Here is a 10,724-nt window from a genome sequence, read left to right on the forward strand (position 1 = left end):
TCCTCCTCTTCTTGCTGAGGATGATTGGCCTGGGGCTAACATCCGTGCCCATCTTCCTCTACTTTATATGTGGGACACCTGCCACAGCATGATTTGATAAGCAGTGCATAGGTCCATGCCTGGGATCCGAACCTGCAAACCCCAGGCTGCTGAAGTGGAGTGTGTGAACTTAACCACTATGCCACCGGGCCGGCCCCCGGAAAACATCTTTTCCTCTACAACTGGCAGCGTTCTTGAGGTTTATCTTGTTTCTAGCCTCAAGTCGCATGCCCCAGCCCCAAATCCAGCTTGCATCGTGGGTTCAGCGCTGGACTCACATAGAATGGAGGTCTATTGGGAAGGGAAAACGGTGGCCAGGAAGGCAGTTTTGTAAACTTACCTAAGTCAATTTGGCTGTTTGGTAAATTCTGTGCTCTTTGGCAAATATTGGAAGCCCCCAGTGTTTAAGAGTAGGAGAGGGCTATATATCCTGTCCCCCAACAACATCGCTTCCAGGCAGAAAGCTACAATGAGAACAAGTGTCCAACAAAAATCCCATCCAACCTATATTTAGCAAGCAGGCACAAAAAACTGTCACATTGCCAGTTTGTAGCTCAGGGAAGTCCCAATATTTGTCACAGGCCAATGGTTTTCATTCCTGGCCGCACATTAGATTCACCTAGGAAATGGGTTGGGCTCACCCTCTGACCATTTAAAGCAGAATCTCTGAGAAAAGGCCCATGCGTCAGTATTTTAAAAATCTCCTGAGGTAATTTTAGGACATAGTTAGAGTTGAAAACTACTGCCCTGGGCACTTCCAACTAGTACTCGCATGAAAGGCCCAGCAATATTCTGACAGCAGGATGAGCCCGCCTGAGAGAGTAGGCACAGCGTTCTCCATGATGTGAGACCCAAAGGCCCTGAACAGCGGTCTTCAATGTCTTTATGATCCTGAACTGTCTCAATTTTTTTAAAAAACAAAACTTACATATTTTTAAATTGATATGTAAAATGTTTTTTCATCATAAGTTTTAGTAATTACAAAGGACCTAATTTCTGGGATATTGAAAATATTAGCATTTTAAAATAAAACAGTTACATTACTTTTAAAAATGTATACCATGACTTTTACCGTCATCAGCCATTAAAAAAAATACATGAACAACTTCTTCTTTAATAGAGAGAAATTTTATATCATTCCTCTTTCTCTTTAAATTTGTATTTCCATTTCACCTCCCTTACAGACTTTTATCCTAATTTATGATATTATGCTTGAAAGGGTTTTAATGATCACCATATCATAATAAAAATAGGTAGATACGTTTAAATTTTAGTTCAAAAAAGTTTCTGTGACCTTTAGGCTCAAGAATTTTTTCTTTCTGGACTAAGCTGTCATTGTACTTATTACATTAAAATTAATCAAAATATCATATGCATATTGGATATATTTTGTTAGAAAATTATTAAATATACAAAATAAATTTTATTAGAATTATGTCTCAATAGGATAGTTGGAGATTTAAAACACTTATTTCACATATATCCACATATATTCATGTATATTTATTAACTAAAATGAGACAGGATTAAGCATTGATTTTATTCCTATTTAGCATTTTTATAGATAAGATTTCAAAGAAAACCTGTTCATATAAATGAATGGATTGGAATAAAAAGAGTTTTGTTATAAGGATGTCACTCAATTCTTTGAACTCCTTCTCAGTTATATGCCAAAAATCACACAGTGATCTATCCTCAATATTATTCTTAATCATCTTTCATCTGATAGCTTGATTCCATCTTCTTTCAGTTTTGTTGAAAGCAACAAATTTACTTTCTCAATACCAATACCAATACCAACACATGGACTTTGTTCTTCATCTGTAGCCCCAATGCTTTTACACTGCCCCTCCCCCACCAAAGAATGTGCTATAATTACATTTGATAAGAGTGAGAGCAGGGCAGTCGTCATGGGTTTTGGCACAGGACCCCCAGCTTACAAGAGCCCCACACTTGGTTTAATGTTCTGGTGTCATTGTCATGAAATTCTTAATAATTTTGGAACAAGTGGTCCCACATTTTCATTTGCGCTGGGCCCCACAAATTCTATCCCTGCTCCTGGGTGAGAGGTCTGCTTTTCTTTTGCGATAGAAGTGCTTTGTAAAAGTGGTGATGGGAAAGGAGCGGTGGCCTGGAACAGGCCCATTCCCAGGCAGAACAGTTTTAGAAAGAGTGCCTAAGAAACGTAAGGATCTGGACATAGATTTCCTTCACACCGTCTGGAAAATGTTCTCACATCTCCTGAGGGTGCGTGTGGCCCAGTTTGAAGACCACTGTTCTCGTCTCCCGGTAGGCACGTGGCATGACTGCTGAGCCTGCTGCACTTGTACGTGTCACTCTTGGAAGAGACTGAAGAGTCCTCCTACTCAACATCACCCAATTTCAACATTGCTCATTTCACCATTAACAAATTATGATTAATATCCTTTACGCTACTCAACAGATGCTCTAGTTTATGTTTTGGTAAGGATATTTGAAGTGAGTAACCACCTCTGAAGGTAGAGTGTGGAGTCTTGATCAGAGAACCTCAAAATGCCAATTTACTGTGCTGTAAATTAGGATTAATTTGTACCCAGTCACCACACTGTTCTTATACTGAAATATTTTAAATTGCCACACAGACAATACAGGCATACCTCATTTTATTGTGCTTTGTGTTATTGTATGGCTCAGATATTGCATTTTTTACAAATTGAAGGTTTGTGGGAACCCCGTGTCCAACAAGTCTATTGGCGTCATTTTTCCAACAGCATTTGCTCCCTCCGTGTCTGTCACATTTTGTTAATTCTTGCAATATTTCAAAATTTTCATTATTATTATACTTGTTATGGTGATCTGTGATCTTTGATGTTACTCTTGTAATTGTTTTGGGGCGCCACAAACCGCGCCCATACAAGACAGTGAACTGAATCGATAAATGTGTGTGTTCTGACTGCTCCACCAACCGGCCGTTGCCCCATCTCTCTCCTTCTTCGAGGGCCTCTCTATTCCCTGAGACAGAATAAAATTGAAATTAGACCAATTGTTAACCCTACAATGGCCTCTAAGTGTTCAAGTGAGAGGAAGAGTTGCATGTCTCTCACTTTAAATCAAAAGCTAGAAATGATTAAGCTTGGTGAGGAAGGCTTGTCACAAGCTGAGATGGGCTGAAAGCTAGGCCTCTTGTGCAAACAGTTTGCCAAGTTGTGAATGCAAAGAAAAATTCTTGAAGAAAATTAAAAATATTACTGCAGTGAACACATGAATGATAAAGAGAAACAGCCTTATTGCTGATATGGAAAAAGTTTCAGTGGTCTGGATAGAAGATCAAACCAGCCACAACATTCCCTTAAGTCAAAGCCTAATCCAGAGCAAGGCCCTAACTCTCTTCAATTCTGTGAAGGCTGAGAGAGGTGAGGAAGCTGCAGAAGGAAAGTTTGAAGCTAACAGTGGTTGGCTCATGAGGTTTAAGGAAAGAAGCCGTCTCCATAACATAAAAGTACGAGGTGAAGCAGCAAGTGGTGATGTAGAAGCTGCAGCAAGTTATCCAGAAGATCTAGCTACGATAATTAATGAAGGTGGCTACACTAAACAACAGATTTTCAATGTAGACAGAACAGCTTTATGTTGAAAGAAGATGTCATCTAGGACTTTCATAGCTAGAGAGGAGAAGTCCATGCCCAGCTTCAAAGCTTCAAAGGACAGACTGACTCTCTTGTTAGGAGCTAATGCAGCTGGTGACTTTAAGTTGAAGCCAATGCTCATTTGCCATTCCAAAAATCCTGGGGCCCTTAAGAATTATGCTACATCTATTCTACCTGTTCTCTATAAACGGGCAGCAAAGTCCAGATGACAGCACATGTGTTTACAACATGATTTACTGAATATTTTTAGCCCACTGTTGAGACGTACTGCTCAGAAAAAAAGATTCCTTTCAAAATATTACTGCTCATTGACAATACACCTGGTCACCCAAGAGCTCTGATGGAGATGTGCAATGAGATTAATGTTGTTTTCATGCCTGCTAACAAAACATTCATTCTGTAGCCCGTGGATCAAGGAGTCATTTCACCTTTCAAGTATTATTATTTAAGAAACACATTTTGTAAGGCTATAGCTGACATGGATAGTGATTCTTCTGATGGATCTGGCAAAGCAAATTGAAAACCTTCAGGAAAAGATTCACCATTCTAGCTGCCATTGAGAACATTTGTGATTCGTGGGAAGAGGTCAAAATATCAACATTAACAGGAGTTTGGAAGAAGTTGATTCCAACCCTCATGGATGACTTTGAGGGGTTCAAGACTTCAGCGGGGGAAGTAACTGCAGATGTGGTGGAAATTTCAAGAGAACTAGAATTAGAAGTGGGGCCTGAAGATGGGACTCAACTGCTGCAATCTCATGATAAAACTTTAATGGATGAGGAGTAGCTTCTTATGGATACGCAAAAAAAATGATTTCTTGAGATAGAATCTACTCGTGGTGAAGATGCTATCAAGATTGCTGAAATGACAACAATTTAGATTTAGGATATTACATAAACTTGGTTGATAAAGCAGTAACAGGGTTTGAGAGGATTGATTCCAATTTTGAAAGAAGTTCTACTGTGAGTAAAATGCCATCAAACAGCATCACATGCTACAGAGAAATCATTCATGAAAGGAAGAGTCAACCAATGCTGTAAACTTCATTGTTGTCTTATTTTGAGAAATTGCCATACCACCCCAGCCTTCAGCAACCACCACCCTGATCAGTCAGCAACCATCACCATCAAGGCAAGACCCTCCGCCAGCAAAAAGATTACAACCTGCTGAAGGCTCAGATGATGGTTAGCATTTTTTAGCAATAAAGTATTTTTTAATTGAGGTATGTGCATTTTTTTTAGACATAATGTTATTGCACACTTAATAGACTACAGTATAGTGTAAACATAACTTTTATATGCACTGGGAAACCAAAAAATTCATGTGACTCACTTTATTGAGATATTTGCTTTATTGAGGTGGTCTGGAACTGAACCCACAATATCTCTGAGGCATGCTTGTATTAGAGCAACTGACAGATGCCCGCTATATCAAGCTCAGGCTTTCTGAGTCCAAATTTAATGCTGTTTTTTATACACTATGCTTATGATCCAGACATAATATAACTCCTCAGGAGAGCACAAGGGAAGAGGGACTGTGTCAGAGTCTCAGAGCTGGACTATAATAGACAGGTGGGGTCCACCCAGTTACAATGAGCTTCTTGATTCACAATGTCTTGGTTTTCACTCCAGGGTTTGTGTGTTTGTTTATATAATTTTGAAAATAATTTATTTAGTTGATTAATTCTGTTGTAGATAAAAATATCGTACAGTAAAGTATTTTCTTTCTTACAATACACCTGAAAAAATACCTAAAAACATTTAGGACAAATGGTTAGGACATTAGAGACAAAATGAAGCATCTGAACTGTAGGTAATGAAAGAGAAAAAGAAGTCCTCTCTGGAGGTGGTGAGGAAAAGTGAAACAATTGAGTTACATTGACTCTCAGTGACAGAAAGATCATCAAAATCAAAGCTACTGAAGTTTAAGCAGGACCTGAAATTAACACCATTCGTTCTTTCACGCACCAAATGCTTATTAAATTTACTGTACTTGAAATAAGATGAATCGGGTTTTAATCTTAGATCTACAGTTTTCTGAGTCACTGAACTTCTCTAACACACAATTTTTGCTTCTGTAAAATGGTTCTAGATAATATCTGCCTGGTGCCACTTATAGGAATGTTGTAAATTCACAGGTGAAAATAAACCTCCTCAATCATCCTACTATTTTGCTGCTAAACATGCAACTGGTATGAGTTTCTCACCGCTAACTCAAAAGTATCAAAAGTATGTATATACATAAATACACATTCAAGCCCACATTCTGTGTATTGAAAAAATTTAATTTAATTAATTGTAATCATGTTAAGGATTAAATTCAGTCAATAAAAAAACCCCTCTCCCTCATCTTCTCTCCAGGATATCATGAAATATTCAAGAAGCTTTTTATTTCATTTAAGAATTCTATTTTGATTTATCTATGGTGTCTTTGAGTACATGTGTGTGTATGTATACACATAATATATCTGTCTTATCACTGGTTAAATAATCGCTAGTGTTGTCGTTTAACTGTTTGAGTGAAGTGTGGGATCTTATCTCCCTTTACATCCCTTTACCCTCCCCCATTTATAATATACTAGCTGTCTTAAATATTTCCTCTATATACATTTATAACCACATCAGACAGTGTTATGATTTTTGTTTAACCTGTCAAACATAATTTCAAAATATCAATAAGAAAAGGAAAGCCTATTTTATTTACCCACATTTTTGCCTGCCCTGTTCTTTTTTCCTTCCTGATGTTCCAAGGAACATCATTTCCTTTCTGTTACCATTTCCTTTCTGTTTAGGGAACTTCTTTAGCCATTCTTTTAGGGTAAGACTGTTGGTGACAAACTCTCCTAGTTATTCTTCATCTAAGAATGACTTGATTTCCCCTTCATTCGTAAAGGATATTTTCACTGCGTATAGGATTCTGGATTGACAGTTCTTTTCATTCAGCACTTAAAATGTTATGCCGCTTTCTGGCCTCTCTGGTTTCATATGAGAAATCTGCTCTCATTCTAATTGCTTTACTCCTATGGTTAGGATGTTCTCTCTCTCTCTCTCTCTGCCTTCAAGATATTTTCTTTGTTCTTAGTTTTTGCAAGGTTGACTGATAGTTCTTGGTATGGATTTCTTTGAATTTATCCATTTGGGGTTCCCTGAGATTCTTCAATCTGTAGATTTATGTCTTTTTGCCACATTCAGGAACTTTTTGGCCATTATTTCTTTGAGTTCTTTTTCAGCCCCATCCTCTTCCTCCTTTTCTTCAGGAACTCCAATGACATAAATGTTAGATCTTATATTACAGCCCCATAGGTCATTGAAGCTCTGTTCTTATTTTTAAAAATCTATTTTCCCTCTGTTATTCAGGTTGGTAATTTCTATTTTTCTTTCAGTTTTACTCATTCTTTCCTTTGTCCTCTTCATTTTACTGTTGAGCCCATCCATGAAGGGTTTTGTATGTTTGTTTTTTGGTTATTTTTTATGTTTCAGTTCTAAGATTTCCATTTGCCTCTTTCTTATGTCTTCTATTTCTTTGCTGCGACTTTCTAATTTTTTTATTTTTTTCAGGGGCATTCATAATTGCTAGCCGAAGTATATTTATGATGGCTGCTTTAAAATCTTTGTCAGACAATTCTAACATCTCTGTCATCTAGATACTGGCATCTATTGATTGTATTTTTTCATTCAGTTTGAGATCTTCCTGGTTCTTGCTGTGACAAATGATTTTCTATTGAAATCTGGAAATTTTGGATTTTATGTTATGAGGCTCTAGATGTTGTTTAAACTTTCTGTTTTAGGTGGTTTTCTCTGACAGGGCTCCAGCATAGGAAGAAGGAAAGGGGCCATCTTGTTACTGGCAGACAGGGGTAGAAGGGCTCCAATAATACTTCCCTGGCTAAAAGCGGTAGAAGTGCCTCTTTACTGCTCCACCAACACCACAGTGTGGGGGCGGGTGGCCTCATGACCCCTAGGTGTTGATGGGAGTCCTGACTCTCCACTAGTTCTCCTTAAATACCACCCCAGTGGAGACGGGGTGGGCATCACATCACTGCCAGGTGGGGGTGGCAGTCCCAGCTCACTACTCAGCTTTCTCTGACCCCATTCAGCTGTGTGTGTGAGGGGGATTGGTTGGGGCACCTCATTACAGCCTGGTGAGGGTGGAACTCTGGCCTTCCCACTCAGCTTTTGTGGGCATGGGTGAGGGAGAGGCTACACTTTTCTCTGTGGTGCTTGGCTGGAGTAGAATGATTATTGTCTAAAAATTTTCTGTCTTGCTAGTCTACCCCTTACCTGGTCCTTTGGCTAAAGAAAGCAGGCTTTTTTTGGGATTTCTTCTTTTTGTCTGCACCCACCGGCATTTCTGGGTTGTTGGTTTCTCCAGTGCCCAGTCTGGGATGTATTAAGCAGAAAGAAAACCCAAGGAACTCATCACCGTGCTATTCCTCAGGTCTGGAAGGCCCTAGTCAGTCCGCCTTCTTCTCTCCACCTTTCAGAGTCTGCTTATATTTGCTTTATATACAATGTCCAGGGATTTTAGTTGTATATAGTGGGAGGAATAAGGAAAAGTACTGACCCATCTTCCTGGACTGGTTGTTTTTTAGGAGCTTCCCTTAAACATGCACCGTAAAATCCTTGCTGTCTCTGTTTAACTTATTCTTTTAGGGGATGACTTCATACTGTCTCATGGTTCTGTAGCTCTGTCACTCATTTTTTATCTTATCTGTAATTTATCTTAAATAGTTTAGCATAGAACATGTGATTTACATTTTTCACTCTAAACATGAGGCAATTGTTTAACAACTGATATTCTCTAATCTGGAATATAGATCCTATGGGAGATTAATAAACATTTGAAATATTCTTAATCAAAGACCCACATTAGAGAGGCAGCTACGAGAACTTCAACTATCTTTACCTCCAATGGACATCAAAGACTTTATCTCTAGTTAATATTAGCATAATGGACATTAGAAATAATTTTTTTTTTTTTGTGAGGAAGATCAGCCCTGAGCTAACATCCATGCCAATCCTCCTCTTTTTTGCTGAAGAAGACTGGCTGAGCTAACATCCCTGCCCATCTTCCTCCACCCTGTATGGGACGCCACCACAGCATGCCCTGACAAGTGGTGCATCGGTGTGTGCCCGGGATCTGAACCCGGGCTGCCAGCAGCGGAGCGCGTGCACCCAACTGCTACGCCATGGGGCCGGCCCCAGAAATAATTTTTCATTGGTGAAATGAGTGGTAAAATATATGTGAATTGGCAGGAAATGTCATACAGATAACATGAGAATGCAGCAAGCTTGGTAGCCTAAACCCTTTGGAAAGGCAACCTGGGCTTAGGATTCTAACCTGTCTCATGTGCAAGATTTTGTTTCTTGGATTTTTGCTGTGAGTGAATCTTGCAGACAAGGTATTTATTGGAGTGCCTAACAAGACAGAGAGCTGGTACTTCACTGAGCTTATAAATAGGTTGTGATTGGTTTTGTGCTGGCTTGCCGAGAAAAGCTTGTATACATGTCAGAATTGAGTTGGAGATTTGCTGTCAGTATAACATATCATCTGTCAGTGATGCTATGGGGGAGATCTACAGATATTTGCTACTTCTAAGTAGTGGATATCTAATTGATATCTCCTAAATAGACCATAACAATTGTTAACTACCAAATAGCCTTGAGTCATTTGTAACCTCAGAGCATATAGTATTGCCTATATCTTCCTTCCGTGCTGCATTGGAGAAGTTCGGGCTCACTTCAAGCTACAGTGAGGGCCATGTTGAGATCTGCTCTCTTTGACTACAAAAGTTATTCTCTGATTGGTGTCTGAAGTGAAACTGGAGGCCCCGGAGCATCCCATGTTGTTTCTTCTATAACCCTAAGAGGCAGCCCCTTGACAGGAGTAGAGGAGGGACTTGAACTCATTTATACCCGTTATCGTTTGGCTACCTTCTTTCAGTCCCCTAGAAACACCTAGCCCTGCTATAGTGCATGATGAGAGAAAAGGAAAATGGTGGAAGAAGAGGCATCTGCGAAAGCAAATGCTTTTTAAGAGTCACCTCCAACAATTTCAGCGTAAGTGCATCTAAGAGTGCCTAGAAAATAAAGCAGAAATGATCTTTTCCTGAATTTCCAAGAAAAAGATGACATACAGGAGGCTTTCTTAGCCAGACATTACTCTTCAAACCAACCACGGATCCAACTCAAAGATCTAACCTGGTAAGCTGAGCAAGGAATACTCTTGTACTAAACATAGCAGAGAATCTTGAGCTAGAAATATTTTTTAACAGTTGGAAACTCTTTTTTTTTTTTAAATGAAATGTTACCAAGGATTTTAATATGGAAAATTGATGTAGGCAACGAACAGGTTCTTCAGTCAGTGTAAATATTTGTCATTGTTTCCAGAGCCTCAAAGACCCTCCAAGAAGCCACCATTTGAAGAAAGACATTTTCATGCGGCCCCCTTTTGCCACAGGTTAAAATGGATTTGCAAGGCTCTTTGAATTCAAACTCCTGATGCTAGGAGCTTGGGTCAAATGGCAGTTGTACAGGAGTTTCTACCTCCATGGTCAGAACAGCACTGTCTGTGAACCATTGTGGGCCAGGTCAGGTGAAGACATGGTGGGCCATCAGATACTCTGAATTCTGCAGCCCATTAGTGCCCTATTAGCAGCTGAAGAGGATGCTTGGGTGTAACCTGGAGAGGCATGTTATAAGTTTTGGCAATGGCAGATAAAACAGCTACACTCTGTTTTGTAGAGTGATGTCCTCAAGCAGACCCTAAGAAATCCCATATGGTCCATGGATAAGGCCTCCTTGCCGATGACATTGGCAGTGATGGAGCAGAACTGCTTTGTGTTTAAGTTCATTGAGATTTCCTCATTTGGGTCTCAGCCAGGTTGGCCTAAAGCATGAACAGCTTGTTTTCCTTTGATTTGAGTAGCACCAGGAAGTCTCATCTGCTTCCAAATATTCACCCAATCAAGTGCCTGAAATTCCACCACTAGAGATTGTTTTATTGAGGGCTAAGTACAAAGCAAGTAGTACAGTGCTTGCTCTCCAGCAGGCCTTCACTACA

Source organism: Diceros bicornis, chromosome 9, assembly GCF_020826845.1.
Source record: "Diceros bicornis minor isolate mBicDic1 chromosome 9, mDicBic1.mat.cur, whole genome shotgun sequence".
Lineage (NCBI taxonomy): Eukaryota > Metazoa > Chordata > Mammalia > Perissodactyla > Rhinocerotidae > Diceros > Diceros bicornis.